The following is a 27846-nucleotide window of genomic DNA, read 5'->3' on the forward strand; positions in this document are numbered from 1 at the left end:
TGCATTTTTAACCTTTCCTGGCGCTGTGTGCCTGACTTCCAGGCCTTGCAGAGGAGCCAGGCCTCCATGAGTGAGGAGCAGATGGAACAGGCAGTAGTAAGACATTATAAACATTTTTGAAAATGATTCTACAAAGCCAAGAGGCCTGTGGAGTAGTGATAGGGGAGAGGAGATTGAGGAGAAAACAGCAACCTGACTTTGAGATATTTCAGCAGGTGGCAAACACGACCAAATGATTCTGGTATTAAAACCATGGGGCTGGAGGAAAGGTGGATAGAGCATTGCAAGGAGGAGCAGATGCTCCCTACACCCTGTCCTGTGTCTGCCTCTGTGTCCTGGCAGCCATTTTCTACACTACACCCATTTGTTTAGCTCAAATTCTAGGCCAATAACTACAGTGGATGCAACCTAGCCAGAGGCAGGACGTTCCATGAAAGTGCACAAGATGCTATTCAGACTGGTACTAAAATCCTCATTACCTGCAGGATAAAATCCAAACTCCTTAGCATGACATTCGGAGTCTCCACAAACCAGTCTTCCACCACCTTTCCAAGTTGGCCTCCCACCACTTTATTTCCTAAAAGCCCCACCCCACCAAAGTAATCATCATTCTGTGCCCCTCTAGGCTCTTGCCCACCTCCTCGTGATCTCTCTGCCTGAAATGCCCCCTCCTGTCCACCTGCCAAAATCTCCCGAGGCTCTGCTGAAAGGCCACTTCCTGAGAAAGCTCCTCTCATTCCCCTCACCAGCCCAAATTACTTTCTTTTGTGTCCCAGCAGCACTTAGGTTATTCCTTCATTACATCTTTTAGGTCTACATGTTTAACTTCCCTATTAGTCTGCAGACTTTTAAGGGAAGGCACTCAGTCTTGCAAATACTCAAAGGTGTACTTGCATCCTATGTCGCCCCTGCAGCTGCCACCATGCCTTGCACTGCTGTGGTGGCTGCTCCTGCAAATTGTCGGCACTTACTATGTATACTCAGTATTATGCGCAGGCTCATTTTAACATGCCTGGGTTAGAACCTTTATTCCCCATTCACCAATTGTGCAACCTTGAGTCTGTTGCTTAAACTATCAGTGCCTCAATGATCCCATTCGCAAACTGAAATAATAATGGTCCTTGCTCACAGGGTGACTGTGTGTAGCATATAACATATATATCTACATCACATGATGTGTGGCAGGTTTCTTGCCTATAGTAAGGACTTAAAACCCATTACCTGTTGTTTTTATTATTTTTGCTGATATTGTCATTTACTCTACATAGCAACACCATAAGATCTTTACCTTTGCCCAAAGCTCCCAGCAATAAAAGCAGAGTCAGGATTCAATGTCAGGCCTGACTGTAGACACAGTGGCCTTGATCTCTCCTGCCTGAAAATAACACTTAACACTGTTTCTCAAATAAAATAAAAATAAATTTTAGTAATTGTATTGAATATGTAAAAAATGAATTAGAATAACTGGCTTCAAATGCTTTGTGTTAGGATATTAGAACATGAAAAAACTTCCAAGATCATTGAATCTAAACTTTATTCTTTACAAATTAGGACATTCAGACACACTCATGCACTTAGAAAGTTTCCTGACCAATTATTAATTGTGAAACACATGTGAGCATTCGGGTGCGTGGTGGCGAACACAAAAGGCATGATGTTTGCCCTCAAAGAGGTTATGGACCAACAGAAAATCTTCATGTCCTCTAACCCTGAGAGGAGGCATGACCTGTGGACCTTGTTAGTGACAGTCAAGACCCCAAATGCCATGGCTTCTTACTCCAAAGCTCTCCATTTGATCACAGCATTATAGTGTTAAAGCTAAAAAGCAACTCAGTGTAACATGGAAATTTCTCAAAGAAAATGTTTTGCTTTTAAAGTCTCATATTCAAGGGATTCATTTTCCCATAGCAATCTTGATGGTCCTCAGTATGACTTGAAGGAAGAATATTACAAAGGGTTAAACACGCAATCTACCATCATCTCTCATAGAGCTTCAAATGCAAGAAAAACTCCATGTGGCTTCCAAACAGGTGTGTGCAGCTTGAACCCCTGAAAATGTCTTTTTGCACCCTCTTTTCCAGACAGTCTCTCCTATAGATTCCTTGTTAGTGAGCTCATGTCCATTGCATGGGACCGTGTAAAGACTAAAGGAATCAAACCAATAATAAAGAAATAACAATGTAAGCAAATCAATAATAAAGGTGATTTCCTTAGTAATAAAGCACAGAAGTCATGTGAAGAGATGTATATTAATGCTCCCAACTGAATTAACAATGGATACATGTGAATATAAGCGTCATTCAGATTTTTAGTGATCATCCTGAAGTAAAATGTAAAGTTAGGCTCTATGCTTGCTTAGTCATGCTAGAATTAATTATAGTTATAAAAAATGGATATTAAAAGCACTATTAAAAATATAGAGTGATGATATCATCAAGAGGAGCAGAGTAGAAATATCCAGAAGTCATCCCTCCATGGAAACACTACAAAACTGTCAGAATCAATTTTATCAGAACTCTAAAAAATAGCCCAAGGTTTACAGCAACAAAGTGAACATTTAGCCAGTGTTCACAGTGTCACAGGGTAGGAGATCTTTGTGGTATTACCCTAAGCTCCCCTCTACCCCAGCTTGATGGAGGTCTTAAAGACAGCCACCTGCGTGCCCACTGTGGGTACCTGGTTGGAGGGAGACAAGTGGACCTTTTTATCAAGGACAATAAAAAAAAGTCAGCCAAGAAGTCTTTACCTGGCAAAGCTATCTTTCAAAAATGAAGAAGAAATTAAGAGACTCTCAGATAAACAAAAGCTGAGAGAATTTATTACTAGCGGAATTTATTACTAGAGAATTTATTACTAGCAGACCTGCTCTGTAAGAAACACTCAAGGGTGTTCTTCAGGCTGAAATGAAAAGACACCAGGCAGAATCTCAAAGCCATATGAAGAAACAAAACGCTGATACAGTAACTACAAAGGTAAATATGAAAGCAAATATTGTTGTATTTTTGGTTTTAATCTCTCTTTAAATTTCCTGTGTGATTTGAAAAACAAATACACAAAATAATTGTAAATGTATGTTAGTGGACATAAAATGTCTAAAGATGTCATCTATGACAAGAACAATATCAAGAGGAAGGAGCAGAGATGTATAGGATCAAAGTGTTTGTACACTGTTGAAGTTAAGATGGTGCTAACTCAATCTAGGTCGTTCTAAGTTTAACGTATTAATTATACTTCTCATAGTAATACTAAGAAAATAACTAAAAACTACACCATTAAGGAGAAAGGAATCCGGAATATGCAAATCAATAGAGATAGAAGCTGCATTAGTGATTTTGAGGAGCTGAGGGGAAGGGAATGGAATGGGGTTCCCACACAGGGTGATGATAAAGCTGAGGAGCTAGGTAATGATAGTGACTGCACAACATTGTAAATGTACCTACTGCCCCTGAATTGTTTAAAATTGTCACAAGAGTAAATTTTGTTCTGTGTATTTCATCATGGAGCTTTTTAAAGGAGAGAAAGATATGGTGGGCTTTAATTAAAAAGACCGTTCAAAATCTGTCAGACTTCAATTCCTAGCCATAGAGGTTACAACAAACATTTGGAAATATAACCATATTCTCATTCTCAAAATTTTGCTGAGTATTTCCTTGATAATTTCACAAGCTTTTGAGGCCGCAGGGTCAGCCATTCTTGATATTATACAAAATAAGTCAAACAGGATTAATTCTTGGTATTTGGGGATTAACAAGTATGACAAATCATGATAACAAATGGTTATTAATAACAATAATGAAAGTTCCCACCCTCAATATCTCAAATGTTCTCTTTTGTTTAGGGTCTTAGCACTTTATACTTTATATACTATTTAGCATCAATATCAGTCTGTTGTTAATTGATTAAGATTCTGTTTTCTTTACTTGATAATAAATTTCTGGAGAGCCAGGGCTAGATGACTATTGATCTCTGTATCTAGTAATACCTGGAACATAATAGACACTTAATAAATATTGACTAAGTCTGTGACTATATTTACAACATTCAGGGATAGGGGCATGTGATTCCTTAAACTACCAAAAAGTAAAATGTAAAAACTCTTCACCAGGAAGGTAAATCTTCATGCTTGTGGAGTCTAGAGATTTTCCTTGATTTACAAAGTCATGTGATACAGCTGCATATATTGGTGGCATGGTAGAAATGATGAAGATATCATTTATTGGAGTGTGTTTAAATTTTTGTTTTGTTTGTCAATCTGAGTTCTAAGAGCTCTCCTCTTCCCTTTGAATTTTAGTAAATAACCTAGATTTGAGTTGGTTTCTAATATTTACCAAAGGTGCTTAATTATCTGGGTTTTGTCTTAAAACTTGAAAAGTTTCACTGTATTAAGTAAAATGGAGTTCTGTAGCTCAATCAGTCAATTAATCAATCACAGAACATAGACTGCGACAGAGGGTTGAAAGTTCCATCATCATTTGTTCCTTTACTTATTGCTCTAGTTTGCATGAATTCTTTAGAAGTCAAATAGAGTTTAGAAAAATATTCGGTATAGACCAAAGATCCTATATTTTATAACTCAATTCCTGACTTTGAATAAAAGTAACTTCTTTATTTTTGAAAAATAAATGTTTTTCAAATATATTTTGAAAAAATAAATATATTTGAAAAAATATAGCCTACTAAATAATAATGAATAACCATTGGCTTACAGGGGTGTCCAACCTTAAAGAAGAGTTGTCTTGGGCCCTACATTAAATGCATATACACTAACGAAAACAAAATAATCTCATAATGTTTTAAGCAGATTTACAATTTTGTGTTGGGCCTCATTCATAGCCATTCTGGGCCAAAGGTTGGACACCCCTGGTAGAACATGCCTGGCAGAAGTAGCTAAGCCAGAAAGCTAGTGAAGGTTGAGTCGGAAGACCCTTCTTGTGCTCAGGTTCCTTCCAAAGCCCCGAGAAGGGTCCTGGACATGTATTCACATGATCATGTTTTTTTATGATGTGCAAAATAAGATATTATAACTGCAATCTGTTATGACAACAGTTTGGGGTTACAGCTAGAAGAGGGTCGAGGTAGGAATTCATTTATTTAGGAATTACTGGGATGCATTTATGAGGTTAGTGGTTATTTCTGTGTATAATGAAGTCATAGGCAGCTGTCCTATTATAGGAATGGCTTCCAGGAATACTTGCACCATCCACCGCTGCAAATCATCCAGCACCATGATACAAGGGTGTCACAGATGTGCATACACCACTTACTCTCTTATTTTTTTTTTAAGAAAAATTATAACTGTAGCATCTAAAGATGTATTTTGTAACTGATGTATATTTATTTTCTTCTTGGGTCTTTCTTATAGTTAGGGTAATATATATATATATATATATATATATATATATATCATATAAGTTGTATTTTTCTTTAAAGAATTTAACATGACAGCCTGTTCATTTTACAGCCCTGTGAGCTTTGCAATGGAGCAACAGCAAAGTTTTACAGATCTAAGAATTATTTTCTAAAATCAGATAAAAGAATGAGCACAAAATGCAAAAGTTGATTCAAAAAGTTAATAATGTTTCTATATGCAATTTGGAAAAAGCTTTGGAATACTTTTTTTTAAAACAAATATAATTATACAGCCTGTTGATTTGGGCATTTATAAAGTATACCTTCTTTTGTCACCTTTATTTGTATAGAGGATAGCCAAATAAAAATCAATATCCTGTGAAATAATATTAATATAGAACAGCAATGAAACCAATAGAAATTATCCTGATATTGCAAAGACTTTCAAATTTTCAGATTGGACCAAATGCAATAACTCATTCAGAAAGAGAAATAAATTTCAAATAGAGATAAGGAACCAGCTCCTTCATTGTCTGTGGAGAGGAGTGACTCATAAAAACATTGAAAAAAAGTTGCATGATTTGCTTTGCTGTTTTGACACAAAATATCAACATTTACAAAGATAATTGCAGTAGGCAGAATGGGACACTCAGAGATATCCATGTCCATGTCCTAATCCCTGGGACCTGTGACTATGTTAGGTCACGTGACAAAGGGAAATTACGGTTGCAGGTGGAATTAATTTTGCTCACCGAGACACCTTGAGATGGAGAGAGTGGCCTGGATTATCTGACAGGGTCTAAAGGTCATCACAAGTGTCCTTAGAAGTAGAGCCAGAGGCAGAGATAGATTAGAAGATGTTATGCTGCTGTCTTTGAAGATGGAGGAAGAAAGGACAAGCCAAGGAATGCAGGTGGTCACTGGACACTGGAAAAGGCAAGGAAACGGCTTGTCCCCTGGACCTCCAGAACTAACAAAGTCCTGTTAAAACCTTGATTTTTAGCCTACTGAGATCCATTGGACTTCTGACCTCAAAAGACAATAGTTTTGACCTGCTTTGACCATGATGTATGCAATAACCTGATAAAGTAGCAATAAGAAACTAATGCAATACCATAAAACCTGAAATACTGCAAAAAGTAGTTGGAGAATCAACAATTCAAAGAGGTTTTAAGATTAGGCCCGACACAAGAAAGCTTGAAATGCCCTGAAACCTTACAGCTGATATATAAAATAGAAATGATAGAGGCTTTCCCTAATTTGATAGTCATCCTAAAACTTTACATCACGTTACATATTGTGAAGCTGAAAGTAATTTCTTAAACTGTTAATGATAAAAAGAAAAGCAGATTTTGATCAGTCATGCTAAAGGTAAGACTAAATTGTCTTTCTAATTTTGGTATAGAAAACTACAGTATAGAATATTTGTCAATGAAGAGGCAATTATAGAAAATGAAGGCAAAAGCGCAAAGAGATGCATCAGGCAGTTGATTAATGAACATATGATGGTTTACTATGTTTTCTGACAATGTGACAATGGGTAACTTTTTAAATATTTGAATTTGTCTTCATGTTCTTTATCTTCATAAATATATGACTCTAACCCAATTTTACACTTATAGTTTTGTCTTTCATCTCAAATTTGTATAAGATTCGGGCTCCGCAAAATCCAGACCTTCTCTGGACACCAGGCTCTCTGCTGATCTGCTACACAGATTGTCCCAACCTATTCTTACCACCATCAACGTCTCCATTTAAACACGAGGAAACAGAGACTTAAAATGGCCAGGTCCCTGAGCAGGTGCTTAGTTATCTCAGAGACAGGGCTTGCGGTTGAACCAGTGTCTAACTCCAAGGCTTGAGCACTGTGTCATAGGAAAGAGCTTCTGATGTGTGTTCCCTGAACTGGTCACACCAGAGTCCCTGGGAACATGTTAGACCTGCCCAGTTAGAACCCCTGTTTAACAAGCCCTCCAGGTGATTCTGATGAGAGCTACAGTTTGAGAACCGCTGCCATAAACTCCACTAAAACCTCCATTCTGGAAGGCCAACAACAACTAAACCGGCCTTCTTTATCACAGGCGCCCCGTGCCATCACAATATGTCATGATTGCCCCTGGCATTACAGCACCCAGGGGACGCTCAGACAATGGCTCTCAGAAATTTCACTCATTTGTCAGTGGAATTATGCCTTCTGTTTGCTTGATGAGAATAAATAATTATACCAAAGAGCAATCTATTGGCATTTGTTAAGGACTGATGTTCTGTTCTAAACCTTAAACTGGAATAGTGTAGAAGTATACAGCCAATTTTGGGGCTGCTCAGGTCCAGAACGCCGTCCTTTTCAAGACCAACTGTGGCAGTAAGGCGACATCTTGTGGACAAATGCGGGCACTTGCTGAAAACACAGGTGTTGCAGACAAGATTTGGGGGTTTTGTTTGTTTGTTTTGCTTTATTTTTCCTCCAATCAGTCACAGACTAAAAATACTTTGTAAAACACAATACAGTTTTTGAAAAATAAAATTAAGCAAAAATATTAGAAAACAAAATTCAACTGAGGAAATGTTAAAGATCTTATTTCAACAATTCATGAAGCAGGCAACATCCAATCGAGCAGATAGAATCTCTGAGGACCTGAACAAAGTGAAAGAGTAGGCAGAAGGGAATGAGAACCAGAAAGTTATACTAGGCAAATGGCATGGAACTTAACATAAGTGACTCCATTTTTGGTCTGTTATCTTCTACAAAATCCACAAAACAGGGAGCATTTGAGATCTTGCTCCCTGGCAGATGTCAGTTTGCCTCAGATAAACTCTTATTTCTCTACAGGTTTGGACATTTTTCACATCAGCACTTACTTGGCATAGTCACCAGGATTCTGAAGAAGCCCACCCAGGACCACCCTGCACACCCAGACCCAGTGCTAGGTACAAGCAAGGGCCTTTGTGCCCTCCCAGCTACCTACTTCCTATCAGGCAGACTTGGGTGAGTTACTCTTGAAATTCCAGGCCTCCTTGCTTTAAGTAGAAGACCTTATTTGAGCTTCATCTGAGCTGTTCTTAAAATGTCCTCCAGTTGGGTAGAGGTTGAGATAACCCCCAAAAAGGGGGATATATGGGTTACTGCTTTTAATTTTGGACTTTTAATTGGATTGCTGAGAGCCTGAACAAAATCTTTGCTGGTTAAATAATAGACTGTACTCTGCTTGGCTCTGAAAGAGAAAGGACACTTGCTTCCCCTGAGTAGCCACAGAAGTGACGATAGCTATTCAGATCCCCAAATTCAAAGTAGCAGAGATGAGCACCATGAAGCATCCAGTGCAGTAGTGTAGCTGATCCCAGGGAAGCCAGCGGGAGCCCTGAGCACCTGGCATGGGTGCACCCGGAGAGAAGGGGGCATGCCTTGGAAAGAACATTGTCTTATGAGTTTGTTCGAACTCTACAAATCTCAAAATTAACAAGGGAAATGATACCTCTGAGGCCAACAATCCCACAACATTCAGCTTCTCACTAATATTAATACGAATATGGTCGAGGTGAAGATCTTTTGATGTTTCTAAATTAATCTTTTGTGTGCAGAATTAGAAAAAGCTGGCTATAAAATTAGGCAGAATGAATGAAAATCATATTTAATTGGTCTCTCTGAAGTTTCAAAAAGAGAATTTAGATAAATGGATAAACCTATAATGTCATTTAGGTGTCAACCCAAGTCTTTAATGGTTTAGGGGTAAGGTGATTTGGAATTTGATTTGTCAAGGACAGATATAAATTGTAAATACCTCCAAAATGAAATTTGAATCTAACTGTTCTAGGTTTGTGTCTGTTTGTATATGTCTATATATGTATGCTGTAAATGCGAGATCGTTTATACCTCATGTTGGTATTATTAAAATTAGTTTAAAGGAAAGCTCTTGTAACAGTTGGGTATTCTAAAATTCTCAGAAATGTGGAAAATAACTCATGTGCTTTTCAAATTTATGTGATCTAAAAGTAATCTTTAGTAAATAAAAGCTAACAAGTTTGTTGGTTTACATAAAACAAAGATATATTTTACCTGGGTTTTACAAACATAAGTATATCATAGTACATTTGAGCTGAACATAGATGAAGGGACTTATTAACTGACATTATTGAAATGAGACATCTTATACTATTGCCAAGGTTTGATAGAGTCATTTCAAGAAAAAGCCAAGTTGGTAACTGCTTCCTCTCACAGGGATGCTTCCAGGAGACAAAGACTTTAAAGAATATTGACTGTCACTTGGAGATTATGGTTTTTTAGAAAAGACATCAAATAAAAGACACTTTCTGACCTCATCAGAAGGGACTTACCAGATACCTACCCATGAATGAACTTCTACCCCTACCTCTGACACTCGTCTCTTCCTACAATGGACGTCGAAGTCTCCTCCAGGATGAGACTCCGCTGACATCAGAGGTAGACAGTTGTCCCAAGACATCAACAAAGCCTGTGTGCCTATGGATTTATATTAAATGCAGAATCCACTTTGTTTGATTGCCTTTACCTGCCAGCTAATGATATTAGTGATAATAATTCTAAATTGCACAAAGCATACAAAATATTTTGTTTTTAAATTCTAATCCCTATAAACTTTCTAACATTTCTTACTTCTGTCCTTAACTTAGACAGTAAGTGTGTACAAATCAGCACAGAATAGCTATTTGAGTAGCAGTACACAACTTAGTGCATAAGCTGTACTATTAATACTAAGAACCTTTATTTTTGTAAAAGGATTTCCTTAATTAGGCTACCAAAGAACAAACTTGCATGTCTAAATGCAAGCATAGATTCTGCAATGGTTTTGAATTGACCACCATGGAGTCTAAGAAAGTTCTCTAAAATCACCATGCACTCAAAAGATTTCTGGTCTTGATTTAAAATGTGTATTTTCTGCTTATATTTTGTTCTGATTTGTTTCACTTTTGCCTTATAAAAGTTCACATTCTTAAAACAATGTGTTGCTATGAGTTAACATTACACTATTTTTTAAAATTCTCTTTTCACTATTTACTTTGCCTTTTTACATTTTGGTGCCAATTAAACAATACTACCACAATGATTAAGTGGTAAGGAGTTAAAAACTCAATAAATGACTAAAAGAAAAATAGGTGTTTAAGGCTTTTTTTTTAAATCTAATGACCAATCAGCTGCTTGGTTAAAGACAAGCCAACCAGAAAGTAGGAATTCAGTCAACCTTATCAAAGGTAGCTATATTGGTCATCACTGGTGTGGGTCAGTGGATTGAGTGCTGGCCTGTGAACCGAAGGGTCACCTTTTCAATTCCAAGTCAGGGCACGTGCCTGGGTTGCCAGCCAGGTCCCCAGTAGGTGGCACGCGAGAGACACCACACATTGATGTTTCTCTCCCTCTCTTTCTCTGTTCCTTCTCCTCTGTTGAAAACTAAATAAATAAAATCTTTTTTAAAAAAGGTAGATATACAGTAAACATTAATTTGCATCACTAAACATAAAAGTGGTGTCTGGAAGATTAAAACTTGAAATGAAGTTTAGTTATTCTCCGGTTTCCCACAAAGATATTTTAAAAAATTAACAAAAGCAAATTGCAAGCAATCATGTGGTGATTATTTAAACATAAAACTCATTGTGACTGTAATAGAAGTTACCATATATTTAAATGAATTTTCTTCCAATCATCAACTCTAAAGCACAAGCATATCACAACTTTTAAAGCTTGCATTTTTGGAAGAGTCTTGAGAGCTCCTGTGCTGCTCAGCCACAATTTAATTACATAAGATTATACTTCAATATTTATTAAACAAGTCAGCTTTTTTGGAAATTATTTTCTCATATGTAGATTCAACAAATTTTTGTCACAATGCAATTCCTTCTAGTTTCCAACTGTTTGTAAATAGTACGGAATATCTAATGCGTTCTGTTTAATTAAATGACTTCTGGGAAAAAGTACTTATTTCTTTTCCTTTTTATTATAATGTTGTGAACCATTAACAAACCCCTGATAATTTTAAAATAAATTTCAGTTTGTCAATCAAAATATAAATTGCTCATAAAAGTGTCTGCCTATCATTGATAACTTTATTTATACTTCTCTCTACCATTATTATAGAAATCTATGAAAACTGTATTATTGTTTGAGATCAGATTTATAGATTATCTTAAGAAGAGAAAACTCTCTTGTTGAGTTTTACCTGGATGGAGTTGCGAAGTGGGGTGGTAGTTTTCTTTTCTGAAAGAAACCAAAAATAAAATCACTAATATTCAGAAACTAAAATTAAGATTCTGGGAGGTTTTGAGCCAAATGTTTAATAGTTAACTATTTTATTAGCTCTGTATTAATTTAACAGATTTTATTGAAAATAAGTTTATGTTAAACCTAGCCAAGGTTGTAGACACAAATGTAAATATTAAACTTGCATGTCTTCCTCTCATGCTTAGAATCAAGGGAATGTGCTCAAATATACAGAACACAGTGATAAAATTGCCAGTAAATAGGTTACTTTAAAATACTATAGTAGTCGTCGGTACAAGGTACTCACAAGGATATGCATTCTTCCGAGAGTGTCAGGAAAGGCTTTCCAGAGAAGGTGGCATTTAACTTGCAGAAAGAAGTCTGGGTTGAATTTCACCAATGAGAGAATTTCATTCTAACAAAGAAGTTATGTGCAAAGCTGCAAAGTGATAAACGAAAGAATGAAGTGATCATAAAACAAAATGTAGCCATGTGCTGCACAGAGTTGTTAACTGCACGATACATTTCCCCCATACCTGCACCTCATACATCCTAAAGGGTTTCAAAGAAGGTCAAGATGCAGAAAACTGGTTTAACATGGGAGGTTTCTTAATGATGAGGAAAGTAGGACGTTAATTTAACAAACTCATTTGCTTCATCAAACCTAAGATGGCTGCAGTTTTTTTAACATCATTAATTTGTAGACCACTAGGAAAACATGACATCAGACTTCTGGTCAACATTCTGGCATAGGTAAACACAGCTCATCTTCTTGCACAACCACATCAAAATTACAACCAAAATATGAAAAAACCATCACTCAGAACCATCAGAAATTGAGTTGAATAAAATCTGACAACTATAGAACTAAAGAACCAACATCCATCCAGACTGGTCAGAAGGGCAGAGACACAGAACTGGCTGGTCCCACATGTACATGTGGTAGATAAAAATTTGGGAGGTATATCTCAGGAATGAGGAGTCCCAGCCCCATACCCAGCCCCGCAGCTCAGGGTTCCAATGCCAGGAAGATAAGTCCCCATAGCTACTGGCTGCGAAAGCCAGTAGAGGTTGAGTCAATGGAAGAAACATGGAGTCCCAAGCAATTCCTCTTAAAGAAACCATGCACAGACATATGTAGACTCACTCCATCTGAGCTCCAGCACCGGGGTAGCAGCTTGAAAGGCACCAGTGGCATACACGGAGAAACTGAAATGTCTGGCATCAAGGAGAGAGCTAGGGGACAGCTTTTTCCCAGACAGAAAAGTGGGCAGAAGCCATGGTCTCTCTTCTGAACCCTCACCCCACAGAGCCACAGAGCAAGCAGGCTGGTGCCATATCTGAGACTCCTTCAACCTTGCTAACATGGTAAGCCCCCCCACAGAGATCCTCTGACACTGTACCACCTAACTTCCAGGTCCACCCAAACTGCTTTTCCATATGAATGGCTGCTCTTGGCTCATGCTTCACAACTTCCTAAATCCTCTCAAACAAGCAACAGCCAGCCTCAGTGAGCCCATACCTCTTGCTAAGTGGCCCCAGGCCCGGCACTGGCAGCAGCCACCCTACATTCACAGCTTGGCTTCCCTTAGAAATCTCCAAGCCCAGTACAAGCAGCAGCCACCTCAGATTGCTTTACAGCTCAGGCAGGGTGGCCCCAGGCAAAACACAGGTGGGCGCTGACTTTGTTCTACATCACCCAGAAAACTCCAGAGCCTGCACATCCACTAAACAGCTACAGGCCACATCAGAGCACTGCCGCCCTGACCCTACACAGCTGATCCTCCATGGAGGGTGAAGGTTTGTGGTAAGAGATCGCAGTCAGTCCTTGCAGCTGACTGGCCTGGGTGAATCTCTCCCATTGACCTGCCAACAGCAATCAAAGTAAACTACAAGAGGAGGGTGTACTGATCCCACATGAAGGTTGCACCACGAGTACCCAGCTTGAATGATAAGGGAGGCTGTGCCACTGGACTGCACAGGACACCTACTACATTAGGCCATAATACCAAGATACAGAGTCAAAGCAGCTCTACCTAATACATAGAAACAAACACAGGGAGGCTGACAAAATGAGCAGATAAAGAAACATGGCCCAAATGAAAGAACAGATCAAAACTTCAGAAAAAGAGCTAAACAAAATGGAAGTAAGCAATCTATCAGATGCAGAGTTCAAAACACTGGTTATAAGGATGCCCAAGGAGTTTAGTGAGGACCTCAGCAACGTAAAAAAAAGATCCAGTTAGACATGAAGGATACACTAATTGAAATGAAGAACAATTTACAGGCAAACAACAGTGGAGTGGATGAAGCCAAGCATCAAATCAATGATTTGGAACATAAGGAAGAAAAAAAACAATCAATCAGAACAAGAAGAAGAAAACAGAATCCAAAAAAATAAGGATAGTATAAGCAGCCTTGGCATGCTTGTCATGAAACATGTCATGGCAAAATTCATTCTATGGCTTCCATGACCAGAGTAGAAGGAACATCATGCTGCAGTTGTTAATGATTTGATTCAGCCACTACCAATGAACCAGATTTCCTCAAAGAGGTCATAACTTTGAAGGGGACTGAGGTGTCATTGACCTATGTACAACTTTTCTTGTATCTTGTATCTTCTTCAATAGATGTCTCTATTTTTCATATTACTTGGCTGGACTTTCTGAATAGACCTTGTATGTCTGAAAGGATCAGGACTCAGCATACAAACAGTGGGAGGGCCAGACATTTGGAGTAGTTTGAACCTATAGAGCAGAGACAGGGCCTTATTCACCTTCAACTTTCAAAACACTAAACAGAGTGCTGTGCTCAAAATTTACTCTCAATAAATATCTATTGAATTACTTTAAAGTGGGAACAGTTTTTGCCAGCCATGCCACAAAAAAATCTGGATTCCAAAAAAGCAAGATGTATTTCTACCTGTATTTATAGGATATTGTAAACATTTTCTTAAGTTTCTGCATTGGCATAAGATCATAAAATGACAAAGCTAGAAACAAGTTAATCTTTTATCTCCTTTTATAGGTTGTTTATTCATTCAACAAATATATAAGTACCTACTGTATGCGAGGTATAATGTTGAGTGGTTTCTGATCAAATAGAGTTATACTCTTGCCAGGGAAATAGACAAAGGACATAATTCATATAATCTGATTGAAAAAAATAACATTAAGGCCTATAAAATCTTTAGCTTTAGTTACTCTTTATAAAGTGCTATTAAATACAGATACGCTACCTGTATTTTATCAGTATTGTTGAAAATGTTCATCTTCTATGAAAACTCAATGCTTGATAAGTATTTTATGTTTTTTCCATCTTCAATTTCTGGGGACTATAACCTATATGGTGGAGCTTGCTTGTTTGTCAAATAAACTGATTGTCATAATAAGGTTACATCTTTGTAAATCTGCCAGTGTAAATATGTATGTGTGTTTAAGGACTATTCAACAAATATGTGCCTTTGCTTCTTTGGGGAGTTTAAAATGTGTAGCAGCATCTGAAATCACCACAAGCTGTGTTCTAAGGCTTAAAATGGTATTTGCTTAATTTTGCAGATGCCAAGATTCTTAGCCAAATTATTCTGATTCTGATCCTAGAGTTTGAAGAAAAATAAACCAGCACCTTCCTTTTCATATACAGTTAAAAGTTCAGATTTAATTCCAAGTGGGCCCCATCTGCTGTTTCCTTCTTGTTCAGTGTTCTATTTGAAGCACTTAAATCTCTCTCTAGAAGAAAGGACCCAACTAATTTCACTTTAAATATGCTTTTAATCTACGCTCTCTCTTTTTCATTTGTCACTGCCCCTACCTTGAGAATGAGGGTAGAGCATTCATTCAACTGAGACCAACGGCTTGCACACTCTGTGTTACACACTGGGTTAGGCCTAGGAGGCACCCATGAAGAGCATTTAAGAACAAACATTGAGAACATTTACAAACTTAAAGGCAAATATTTGTATTTAATTTTCAGTTGATTCACCAAACCTGATGGCTAATTACCATAGGTGTTTCCTAGAACACTGAATTCTATTTCTGCCCAATCTCACAATGCAGGGAAAGCACTGATTTTTGTCAGTACACTCATCAGTGAATCCGTTGGCCTTCCAGAGAGGACCGTGAATGGACATGTCTTGCGAGTGAGAAGGAAAGGCCTGGAGATCCTCCTTAAGGATGACAAAACTTTGAAGTCTCAGACACAGGCAAATTAGAAACAATTTGTAGTTTTACTTAAAACAACATTCTCCTTTTCAAATATGATTTGACTGACAAGAGTTCATTTTTAAATGGTTCATTGGGTTTGCCCATCTGTTAAATAAGGAAAACTGTAGGGTAAGGAAGGAAGTCATAAACTAGAGTTCTTGGAGTGTCAACTGTATGTTATGGTTGAGAAGATGCAATACCTAAGGAAGACTTTTCCAATGAAAAATGTTTTTGGGACATCATAAAATGAACCAAGTGACCTACTTGTTTCTGCCAAAATTAAGTCAGACTAATTATTTTGGTGTTTAAAGAAGATTGGATTGTTTCAACTTCCTTCCTAACCATTTCTTACAGTATCATTTAAAGATAACCTATGATAAATACTTTTGAGTCGTTTGATAACAAATAATGTTGAATGGCCTTAATGAATTTAACCACATTGTTTATACATCGATGGAGATGGGGCCCGAAAGGGAGAGAGCAACAGATTTTTTTGTCACAGAGGCCACTGGGAAAATGCCTATACTTTAAACATATAATCTTCTCTAAATAATAAAAAAAAATGGAATCATAAAGTCTTTTCTCACAAATCCTCCTTACAAAAGAATTTGAAATAATGTAGATGCTTCTTTGTCCAAGAAGTGGAGCTTAATCCCCTCCCAACCTCTTAAGGATGAACTAGACTTAGCGGCTTGTTTCCAAATAATAGACAAAGGGGAACAACACTGATTTTGCAGTGGAGAGACCTGGAAAACACCAGCTTACCCAATGATGAAGTTTTGGATCATCTGTGACATCCGGGCATGTGATGTATTCCCTGATATGATGTGATGAGAAAGGTACTTCATCTTTGTAGTCTTCATTCCAAATGACAAAAACCCCAGTCTAATCATGAAAAAAATATCGGACAAACCCAGATTGAGGGATATTCTATAGGACACCAGGCTGCTACTCCTCAAGACTGTCAAGATTATGAAAGAAAAAGAAGGACTGAATCACAAACTAGAGTATACAAAGGAGATATGATGACTAAATGCAACCCAGTACCTTTTACTGGATCCTGTAACATGAAGAGGACACTCAAAAAAAAATCTGGTGAAATCTAAGTGAAGTCTGAAATTATGGTAATAGTAATTTACTAATGTTATTTTTTTTTAGTTTTAATAAATTGTAATGCAAAATTTTAATGATGAGGATACTATCTTCACAACTTTTCTGCAAATCTAAAATTATTCCAATATAAAAAACTTATTTTAAAAAGTCTTCTCTTTAAGTAGTTGAATCAGTAATTGAGAAATGGCAAGATAGCAAGAGAAGTCATATAGCATTAGTTGTTCATAATGTAAGGAAAAAAAAGACTAAAAACTTGGAAGCATTACCAGATTGTTTAAAAAAAATTTTTTTTTTAATTCTCTGCACATTTAGAAGGGAATGACATCTCTCACCATTTCATTACAATATTCAGCTCTTTTTCTGGCCATTTTACCTTTGGCCATAAGTAGTAAATTTTTTTGATAAAAGTTTCCCACTGTTTTTCATTCAAGATTTCTCTTAACTGTCTTAATGAGGCCAAAAGCTGTCACCAGGACCATTTCCACTTTACCTGTAGCTGTAGCTCTTCAGCTTCTCAGTAGTTCAGGAGAATTACCTCACCCCATTGAGTAGTGTCTAGCACAACTGTGAGTCAAGTTGTGTAGCCTTCCCTAGCCAAGGCAGGACACAGGGCCAAAGTTAGGGCAATCCTACAGCCTCCCTAGAATCGGAAAGCTGAAGAGAGGGACAAAGCACTTTGTTATTCCAGTAGTTGGGCTCTAAAAATGATTTTAAAGGCTCTAAAAAAGGATTTTTGCATTAGCATATCTATTATATTTCTAGAATTCATGATCTGATTAAGTCGCATATCCATCTCTCCCCTAGACTTGAAGCCCCATGACGACAAGGACCATTTGTTATTTATTCTTATCAACAACTCAGTGCAAGAAGCTGACCCATCGTAGTCATCCAATAATAAACAATGAATGAAGCAATAAATTGATTTTCTTTTTAGTGACATGGGAAATGCTAATCATCTTTCTTTTTTAAAAAATTTTATTCAGAACCATATCACAAAAAGGAGAACTGGAGTTGATCACACCATTCCAGAAGACCCCCTGATCAAACATTGTATCTCCTATAAATACCAAATTTGATATCAGCATTGCAATAAAAAATAAAAAGTAAAACCAGTCTCTGTTATAACTAGCTTCTTTTGTCTGAAATTAAAATATTTAAGAATAACTTAAGGAAACATAAACACCATTTGCAGACTATCCACTTTAAGTAAAATAATATTACAAGAACTTAAAAACCATCTGTAGTTCTTTCAGTTGTATCCTCTTTCTTTCCCTCCAGAAGTACCTACTATCTTGACTTTTTATATTTTCTTCATGATTTTCCCATTATGTGATTGTGTCCTTATATAAAATACTACTCAATTTTTAAAAACTAAACTGTATGAGAAAACTGAACTTGCCCATATAAAGAAAAATAAGTACTTCTCATGTACATAAAATTTCCTTAGATAATTAAAAAAAAAAACAAATCAGGATTTCTGGACCATAGCCTGGGTTGAGCTACACTGTGATCTTATAAAACTGCTTCCTGGAAAGACAAAGGGCAGATCAGTGGGTGAAACCTGAGAAGCAAGAGCTGAAGACATTTGGCAAGGCTGCTGTGTGGACATTTTGCCATGTAAAATGAGCACCCACGGTTTTGGTCCAAACTTTCAGAAAAAAATCTTTTGTTTTAATTTTTTAATTCAATTTTTTAATTTATATTTAGATACTTGTTTTTTATATTATAAATGAATTTTAACACTTATTTTTAAAATATGGATATTGTTACTGCTTTCTAGAGTTCCACTTTTAATGTATAAGCATAAATAAAAGAATTACAAATATTCATATAGATACAGAATTGGTACTATCTATGTATAATGCACATCCTTATGTTTCCCTCAAAAATTTGGGGGGAAAAATTGCCATTATACATTATTTGCAATTATACAGGGCAAAATATGGTACTTATTGATGATGTCTAGTAGAAATGTGGTCAAATAGCATGGGTTACTGAGTGCATTCTGCCTCCAAGCTCACTTTGACCTACCAACACCTTTCAGAAGTAAATCAAAACGGAACTTCCATGAGGTGAAATGAGTGTCAACTAATCCAATCAAGAGCATGCAGAAGGCTACAGGACCTTCTTCAACACATAGTTGACAAGCCAACATGGGTAAAAGCCTTGGCCAGATGTAACTGGGTATTGTGTCTTCAAGTTAAAAAAAGGACACTGGCTGCTGAGATCTCAATGAAAACAGTTCTCCGTGTATCTGTCTCCTGAGTCACATAGCCCTAAACTAGACTGATTACTCTCCATTTTTGGTTCACAGTATAATCATCAAATCTTTATTTACTATTATTTTAGGGGTTCCCATGTCCCATCTTTGGGCTGGATCTTCTTTTTCCTGTATAAAATGCTTTCCTCTTTCTACTCCTTACTGTTGTATGTTTTGGTGGACCACATCCTCGAGTAGCTTTTTGGGTAAAAGCATGGTGGTAAATTTTTTTAAGCTTTGAATGTCTGAAGATCTCCTTTTTTATTGGGAATCAATTTAAGGAAGGAGATATTTTTCTTCAACTTTAATAGCTATCTTTTCACTGTCCTCTTGCTTCAACTATTCTGTTGAGAAATCCAAAATCATCCTGATCCTTGGTAGATAACGCAAATTGTTTTAGTCTCTCCAGAAGGTTAGAGAAACTTCTGCTCTGTAGTCAGTGTTCTGAAATTTCATAATGTGTGTAGGTTTATCTTAATCTCTGTGCTGGGCACTCTCCAATCTAAACCTTCCAATCTAAAAATTCCTGTTCTTCTACTTGAGATACTGTCTGAGTTATTTTATTAGTAGTTTTATCCCCTCTGTACTTTTATCTGTTCTGTCTTTCTGAATCTCCTGTTATCCAGATGTTAAACACCTTAGATTGTCATCTCATTAAATATACTACCTATGTTTCAACCTCTTTCTCTTCCCTTCCTTTTTTGTCTTGTTTTACTTCTTACATTATTTTAGGTTTTGAAATAGGACCTGCTACTTATGCTTTTTCTTTTTTCCAAGGCTTCAAAAATATAAAGCAATTCTTAGCTTGTGAGCTGTATGAAAATAAGCCATTGGCAAGATTTGGCCTTCAGGCTGTAGTTTACTGACTCCTACTATAACTCTTGAATATGCAAGGTAAAGATAAAAATATGACAATAAATGGAACCCTGGAGGAAAATTAAAATCAAACAGGTAGAAGGATTTTTTTTCCTTCTTACAGCTTTATAAGTATATCTTACACCTGTATAAATAGTTCCTTTGTATTAAATAATCTTATTTTGACTATGCATTCTATTTCCTGTTGACATCTAATAAGCATAGTCATTGACACTGGAAGTAACACACATTTCTGGTACAAAATCTGTATTAGTTTCTTGTTGCTGCTGGAACAATTGACCACTAATATAGTGGCTTAACACAACACAAATTTACTATCTTATAGTTCCAGAAGTCCAAAGTCTAAAATCAAGGTGTCACAGGACTGCTTTAGTTCTGGAGGCTGCAAGGGAGAATTCATTCTTGACCTTTTTAGCCTCTCGCTGCCGTCTGCATCCCTTGACACATGGCTCCTTTCTTGCATCACTCCAGTCTCTTGCTTCCATTGTCACATCTCCTACTACTTTCTTTGACCTTCCTGCCTCCTTAACATAAGGATATTTGCGATTATATTAGACCCACTCAGATATCCCAGGATAATCTCCCCATTTCAAAATCTTTAACTTAATCACACTTACAAAATAGTTCCATTGGCAACACCTAGATTAGTGTTGGATTAAATAACTGGGCACTATAACCTAGTCAAGTTTACACATAAAACTGACTATCACATAACTCCAGGAAATAGATTCTCAAAACCAAATGACAGAATTGGGTGGATCTTAGTCATATACTTGAAGAATGAAAAAATTAGCTTCTTACCAGACAGAAACTGGGCTCAGTTGATCTACAACATAACATTGTACCTGGATTAGCCAAACTGTCACTGCAAGTAGCTTATGTAGTACGCAGATGGAGTTTAGTTACTAAGATACCAATATCTGTGGTATTGCGGTCACAGTAGTGATGATAAAGATTATAGATCCATGTTGCTTCTCCTGATGGCCATAGGAAGCATAGTGGGGAAAGTAGAAATTAAAAAATATAAACATGAATTCAAGCATAAACATAAACATGAATATGAGAAAACAATTAAGAGTATTAATGAAGAAGAACTAAAAAGCCATCCCTGGCAACTTTGAATGGGTCCCTCAACTCCTAGTCACAAAGTAGACAAAACTAATATATAAGTTAGCCAGAGTTTTTTAACTCACAATATTAGTAGAGTTATAGCACCAAAAGAATTTTTGACCTCTTCAGTTCCCTTTGGCTAAATAAAGCCTCCGTTTAGGAGTGGAACTCTAGATTGTAGAACAGGGACATTCAGGCAGAAATGAACTAAGTTAAAAACTGATCTTCCAGAGTCTCTGAACTTCCCTTTTCTCATTTCTCACTCCTCATTCTAAGGAAATCAACTCTCCTCTTTATCCAAATATTTTGATGATGCACTTATAAAAGTTGTTTTGCAGGCCAATGCTGACTCTTCTCAGGACACACCCCACTACCTCTCATCACCTCCAGGCCCTTTAGAGTTAGATCCCCAGTTATCACAAATGGGGCAGAAAGAGGCATGCTCTAGAAAGAGAAACATCAAAGGGTTTAAAGGCTTCGCCAAACTTACCAACAGCCTAGGTGCTTTGGTAGAAGTGGATCATAAAAATGTAAGACTCACTCTGTCTAAATTCACTGACATAGGCACAGTCTGACCTAGGATCTGGGATTTACTGGGTTAGTTTGAGTCCCTATGACTGGTACTAAAGTCTGTGTAGTTGGCTAGTTGAAGATTGAACTTAGCGATGGCCTAGAGTAAATGGGTATGCCATATTATTGTAGTGGGACAATCTGCTAGCTCTCTCATATAAGGGCCCTAAAGAAATTCCATTCACCGAGACAATATGGAACACATTGTCACAGGGACCACCAACATCTTTGAAGAGTCCTTTGGATCTACGGGCAGAGATCATTGATGGGGGATGCTACAATGAAATTAATTTTCTGAATGTAGTGGGAATAATGGAATTCTAAAATGATAGAGGCCATGTGGTAGTACTTAGCCATTAGAGAAAAACATGGAAGAATTACCTGGTCTTTGAATGAGTCTGCATGTTACATAGACTTAAATCAGAAGCATCAGGGCTCAGTCAATAAGAAGCAGCTTTGGACCATCTGGAATATCAATCTTAGGAGACATCTTAGGTACCTGAGATCATATACCCATCAGCCAACAACTTAGAACTTCCACTCCATCAACATCCAACCCATTTACCCACCTCTTGCTTCAGACAACACACTGAGAGCCATATTACTTCTCCCCCAGAGAAGTATTCTTGGCTCCAGGGTCCATATCATTATTAGGTAATACAACCAAAATCCTGGAACAAGAAATCCTAACCTCCAAGCACCACCAACAATAGTTGCCAGTATCTGATTCAATAAGACGGCAGTAGTTGGGAGACATATATCTGCAATTTCACTTTACAGATCCTTTCCGACACAACACAGACCCACAACATAGAATCAAAAAGTCTCAGACCAACACTGATTCTGTGCAACTTGGCCAGTTATAGGGGCTAGGAAGAAAGGAGGCCACAGCTCCTGTACAGCCCAATATATCTAATCTACTTCAGTTCACGGACTATCTCCTCAATACCTAAACTAAAGCTTCATCAAATCCTCTTTGCTCTCTCTTCACTTTCCCAGACACCAAGCTATGTCTCTGCTGTATCCTAAACTCCCATCTAAAATAAGCTGCATGCTTTTGCCTTTCTTTGTTATGATTTTTTGGTTTTTGTTTGTTTGTCTTATGTAACTCATCTTCTCTGTCCAGGCCATTACATGAACTCATTTTCCTGTCTGATCTGCCTGACAGACACCAGGACCCATGGATTATGACACCCCGACTTGGCACAGTTAGACCCCACTGGGAAGAACTCAGATTGTTTGAGCAATGTGATACAGTCCCATGAATTTCAGACTTAGAATCAGAGAAACCTGGGGTCAAGTCTTAAGTCTGCTACTTATCTGTATACACTTCAGAAAGTTACAAAAAAATCTTAGTTTCAGTTTCCTTTTCTCTAAAATAAGGCTGAACACTGATATCTACCTAATAATTTTATTTCATAAGAATTAAATAAAGTAACATGGCAGACTGTTCAGTCTAATGTTTGGCACACAGCATAGATTCAAAAATAAATCGTTACTATCTCCATGTTTCACTCTAATACACATAAAATAATTTCCATTAGATTGAATATAGTTCAGAAATTCTTTCACTTTTTGATATTTTCAGATTTAAAGTCTTTCACAAATGCTTGGAAGCTGCTTAACTGAAATCCTCATTTTGGAAGCTGTTATTCAGTAATAATGACATAACTCCCAATGATAATGGAGAGAGATTCTAATTTTTTACAGCAAACCAAGTACATTCCATGAATCACTTAAGGCCCTTTTGCACGCAGATGATAAATCAGTGCTGTGGTAGAGTTAGTAAAATAAACAAAACCCAACTTCTTTCTTCTTAACACTATTACAGCTTTTCATCTTGGCAGTTAAGCAAATGGACCAAGGAGATGTTCAATCTATCACAGAAGCGAGAAGCAGCTTTGACAGACAGTTGGAAATACATCACAGTGAGGAGGCAAAATAGCCAATGAATGGCAATTTTATTTCTCAGGAATTGAACATTTAAGGGCTAAGACTTATCATTGTTGATGTTCTCAAGGGAAGTTCCACAAATTCTTATTGCTAAGGTCCCAGGATACTGGATTCCAGCCTTTCCCAAGGCTACAGCCTGAAGCCACGACTTACCTTAGCATCCTTCCATAAATATCTCTCTTTGCTTAATCTAAATCAGGCTATTTCTGTTATTTAGGACATAGGTAATTTTGAACATGAAGGCAAATATCTTGATAAAATAGAAGAAACTAAACATTTGTTTAAAATATTTTGCTGCAAAACCCAGAATTGTTTTATATGTTTTTCATTAAAATCCACTAGGGGGCAGAAAAGTTTTCAACTAAATTTTCTCCAATCCACAAAAGAAAACCACACAAATTTACACTTAATTTTAAAAGAACAGCTAGTTCTTTCAATCAAACACATTATTAATTACTATATCTTTAGAAGAGTCATGAACTTACTATTGGAAAGATTTTTAACCTTTTTCAGGCATGTTTGTAAGCTTTATTTTTAAGTAAAATTTTTAAATAACTTACATAGACAAAAATATTTTACAATAAAATAGAGCACATCCTTAATGTAGCTAGAAAAGATGGAGTATAACCAAATGAAATGATTTTGTATAATACTAATTAAATCTAGATAAAATTATGTTTAAGATGCAGGAAAAATACAAATAAATTCTCAAAATTATTGTGTTGAGCAAGGAAATTAGACATAATTTTCTTGATTTTTTCATATTTTAGGTTATTCTGAAATGTATTTATTTTAAATTATTTTAGTAATTAAAAATAAAAATGTTTTAAAATACCAAGTCCATAGGGAATTCCTAAATTTTAAGAGCACACAAAATTAAATATAGATGGTTATGTAATATAATATATTATAAATGAAAATATTCTTTAATGCTTTCAAATTAATTTCTAAGGTTTTATCATCTCCATACTATCCATTTCTTTAGTTTATAATTATCTTATTAAAGAGTAGTCAAAATATTTATATCAAGCTAATCTGCCATAGGAGCGTCAATCTAATTGTTGGTAGACTGACAAGTGAGGGAGAAGAGGGCGAGTCTTCCCAAAGAAGGTAAAATCCGCTTAAGATTAGAAAGGTAAACCAGAGCCGGGCATAGTAGTCCGTCACCTAAACCACTCTAGATTCATAAAGAAAAAATCAGTAGGTGTTTATTACGATTCAAATAATTTTTAAAGGTAATCGTCTAATAAATTCTCAAGTTTATTTTCTGGAGCGAAACATTCAGTTATCAATCGAGATTCACAAATTTTAGGAGCTGTCCCCTACATGTCTGGAGCTTTCTGTTCAGTCTTGGCTCAGGACTGCATTTACCTCCCTGCCTCTTTTCTGTGGTGAAGCTGGTTCGTCAGCCATGTCAGCAGCCTTGAACAAAACAGAAATTCACAACTTCTGCTGTGGATATTTTGTAAAGAACCTATTTGCATTTCCCAGACTGATCTTCTAAATTCTAGACAGCCATTTGGTACAAATTATATTGTTTGCTTTTTTCAAAGGAAAATAAGGTTTCAGAGCTGCTTCTCAGACCCATTGTTTGTCTATTATTTTCAACATTAAATTCCTAATTGTTAATTATTATTAATAATAAAAAGAGTTCAGCCCTGACTGGTGTGACTCAGTGGATTGAATGCTGGACTGTGAAGCAAAGGGTCATTTGTTCGATTCCCGGTCGGTGCGCATGCCTGGGTTGCAGGCCAGGTCCCCAGCAGGGGGTGCATGAGAGGCAACCACACATTGACGTTTCTTTCCCTCTCTCCCTCCCTTCCTCTCTCTCTAAAAATTAGCAAGATCTTTTAAAAAATAAGTAATAATAAAAAGAGTTCAAAAGTAGGTTCATCTCTCAGTTTTAAGCATATAATTAAGGAACAAAAAGGCAACTATTATTAGAGTCCAAGTTACCTTGAGGGCTGTTTTTTATTTCCCTCTTCCAACACCTACACAGTCTACAGGATATGCCTTGTGTTAGCAATGGGGTCATGAGGCAAGGGCACGCCTGAGACCAAGGACTTGTCAGAACCTCACAACAATATTTTAGGGGTGAGACATAAAAGCCTAAGGGCACATGGTAGGTGTAACACGTTCTATGTGTCAGGCATGTTTCATTTATTTATTTAACAATATCTAGAGCTCAGTGTGCTATAGGTATTTTTATATTAGCTGATCTCTTTCTCTGTGAAGTAGCTACTGTTATTATCCCCGTATTGATAAGCAAATGAAGGCACCAGAAGTTTGACAACTCATCCAAGTTCATAAAAATGATAATAATTTACCTATTCAAAAAGTTATCCACTGATAGTGGCAAAACATTTTGAGTTTCTCTAGGGCACACCAGCAGTGGCCACGTTTGCTTGAGTTTGGTATCTCTTAGATGGGAAAATGCAGCCCTCCGGCAAACTTGCTTGGCATCAATTAAACATCAAGGATCACATGAACCTGTATATCATCAGCTGAGTGACTGAAGTGATCATGTTGGCATAATTAACACAGGTCACATTGCATTTTCTGGAAACAAACAGGAACAAAAAGTACACTGTTCACATACTGGCTACCCAGGTGAATTTAAACAAGTAGCAGCTGCCCAGTTTCACCAGCGGGACCCAGTGGCCATTGTAAAACTAGCTGTTTGCGTCATGCTACCAAAGAACCTTCACAGAAGGACTATGATGCAAAGGTTGCATCTTTTCCCAGATGAGAATATACCAAAGATATCCTTAATGCAAAAGCTTCCACAACCACAAAAGGTACCCAAATGTCTAGGTGAGTACACACAAGAATAAATAGAGGCTTTTCCCAAGGGTGTGGTCTCCACCTGAAGATTACCAGTTGTAAAAGAATGAAAATTGCAGAAAGTTACAATGAAACGATTGAAACTTCCTCCTGAAAAGTTTCTCCTAACCTACAGTGTTCGTTAAACACAGCTGCATTGAACAGGAAACTTATGTTAGGTGCTGAAAGTTTGTGGAGAAAGGTCAGGAAGGGATCTTTCTTGAACAAGAAATTGCAATAAAATACATTATTTTGTAGAATTGCTTTATCATGTAACTGGATTTGAATGTTATCAATGGTGATAAGGATAAAGTTTCGTTCTTAGCTAACTAAAAAAAAAAGTATCCAAAAAATTCATAAGGCAAACATGTTAACTTTTTATTTATTCAAATGCCTGCTATGAACCTCTGGTTTTTCCTTGTTTGTTCCAGAATCCACCACCTGACTACCTCTTAAGTTGACTCATTTGTGTTTCTCTCGTTAATAGTTAAATAGCACTAAATATCTCATATCTTACCCAAAATTCCTTGAACCCTGCATTCCCCTCCAACTGTGCCTTTGCTCTCACCTCAGCCAGGCAGTTCAAACTTCTTGAGCAATAATCTACATTCACAGCCTCCAATTTTTTTACCCCCATTCATCCCGCAACTCTACCCTAGATTCTTTGGCACCAACTCACTGAAATTGCTAGCACCTTTGATCTCCCCATCCTCCCACAGATGTTCCTCAGGACCTCTGGGAGGGGTTTTTTGCATTTCACATTATAATTCACTCTCAGGGTCTCCAGTCAGTTAAATCAGTAGTCCTTAACTTTTGTGAGGGTCATGGATATTTCCATGATTTTAATGAAAGCCATTGATTCTTTGCTGAGAAAAAAGAAACATAGATAATATAAAATACTACATATACGAATTATATGTATATATACATATTCCATTCACTTTCAGAGGTCAATCATGGATCAGCTGTAGCACAGCTCTGGCCTGGGGCTAAGGACCTCACATTTGAGCTCTAAAGGCATCTTTGAATTTGCCTCTGGTCATGCCAAACTAGCTGCTCCACAGGCTCCTTCTCCTGACCATACAAATTCAGTTCCCCTTCAAAGTTTCTTTTCTTTTCTCCTGTATTTCTGTGCTTTTCAAGACCTCAAATAACACAAAAATATCAAAAACAGGTTTTCCTCAATTTTGGAGCCTGAGTTGCAGTCCTAGCATGTGTCAGATGTCTGATGAAGTCCCTTTACAGAGTGGATCTGTGTCTCTGAAGAAACCTTTCCCTTGGAGGGTAGGAATGCTCTAGAAATCCTGGACACCTACTTTCTGGTGTTTTTATAGCTACCCTAATGACTAGAGAGCTCAAGA

General features: G+C 37.0%; 1 pseudogene; it reads left to right on the plus strand.

The window, feature by feature from the left end:
• Positions 1–9694: 9694 nt before the first annotated feature.
• LOC129088185 (39S ribosomal protein L13, mitochondrial-like) lies at positions 9695–26548 on the plus strand (annotated as a pseudogene).
• Positions 26549–27846: the final 1298 nt, after the last annotated feature.

Source organism: Pteronotus mesoamericanus, unplaced genomic scaffold (assembly GCF_021234165.1).
Source record: "Pteronotus mesoamericanus isolate MK-2021 breed Mesoamerican mustached bat unplaced genomic scaffold, CSHL_Meso_final scaffold_54, whole genome shotgun sequence".
NCBI lineage: Eukaryota > Metazoa > Chordata > Mammalia > Chiroptera > Mormoopidae > Pteronotus > Pteronotus mesoamericanus.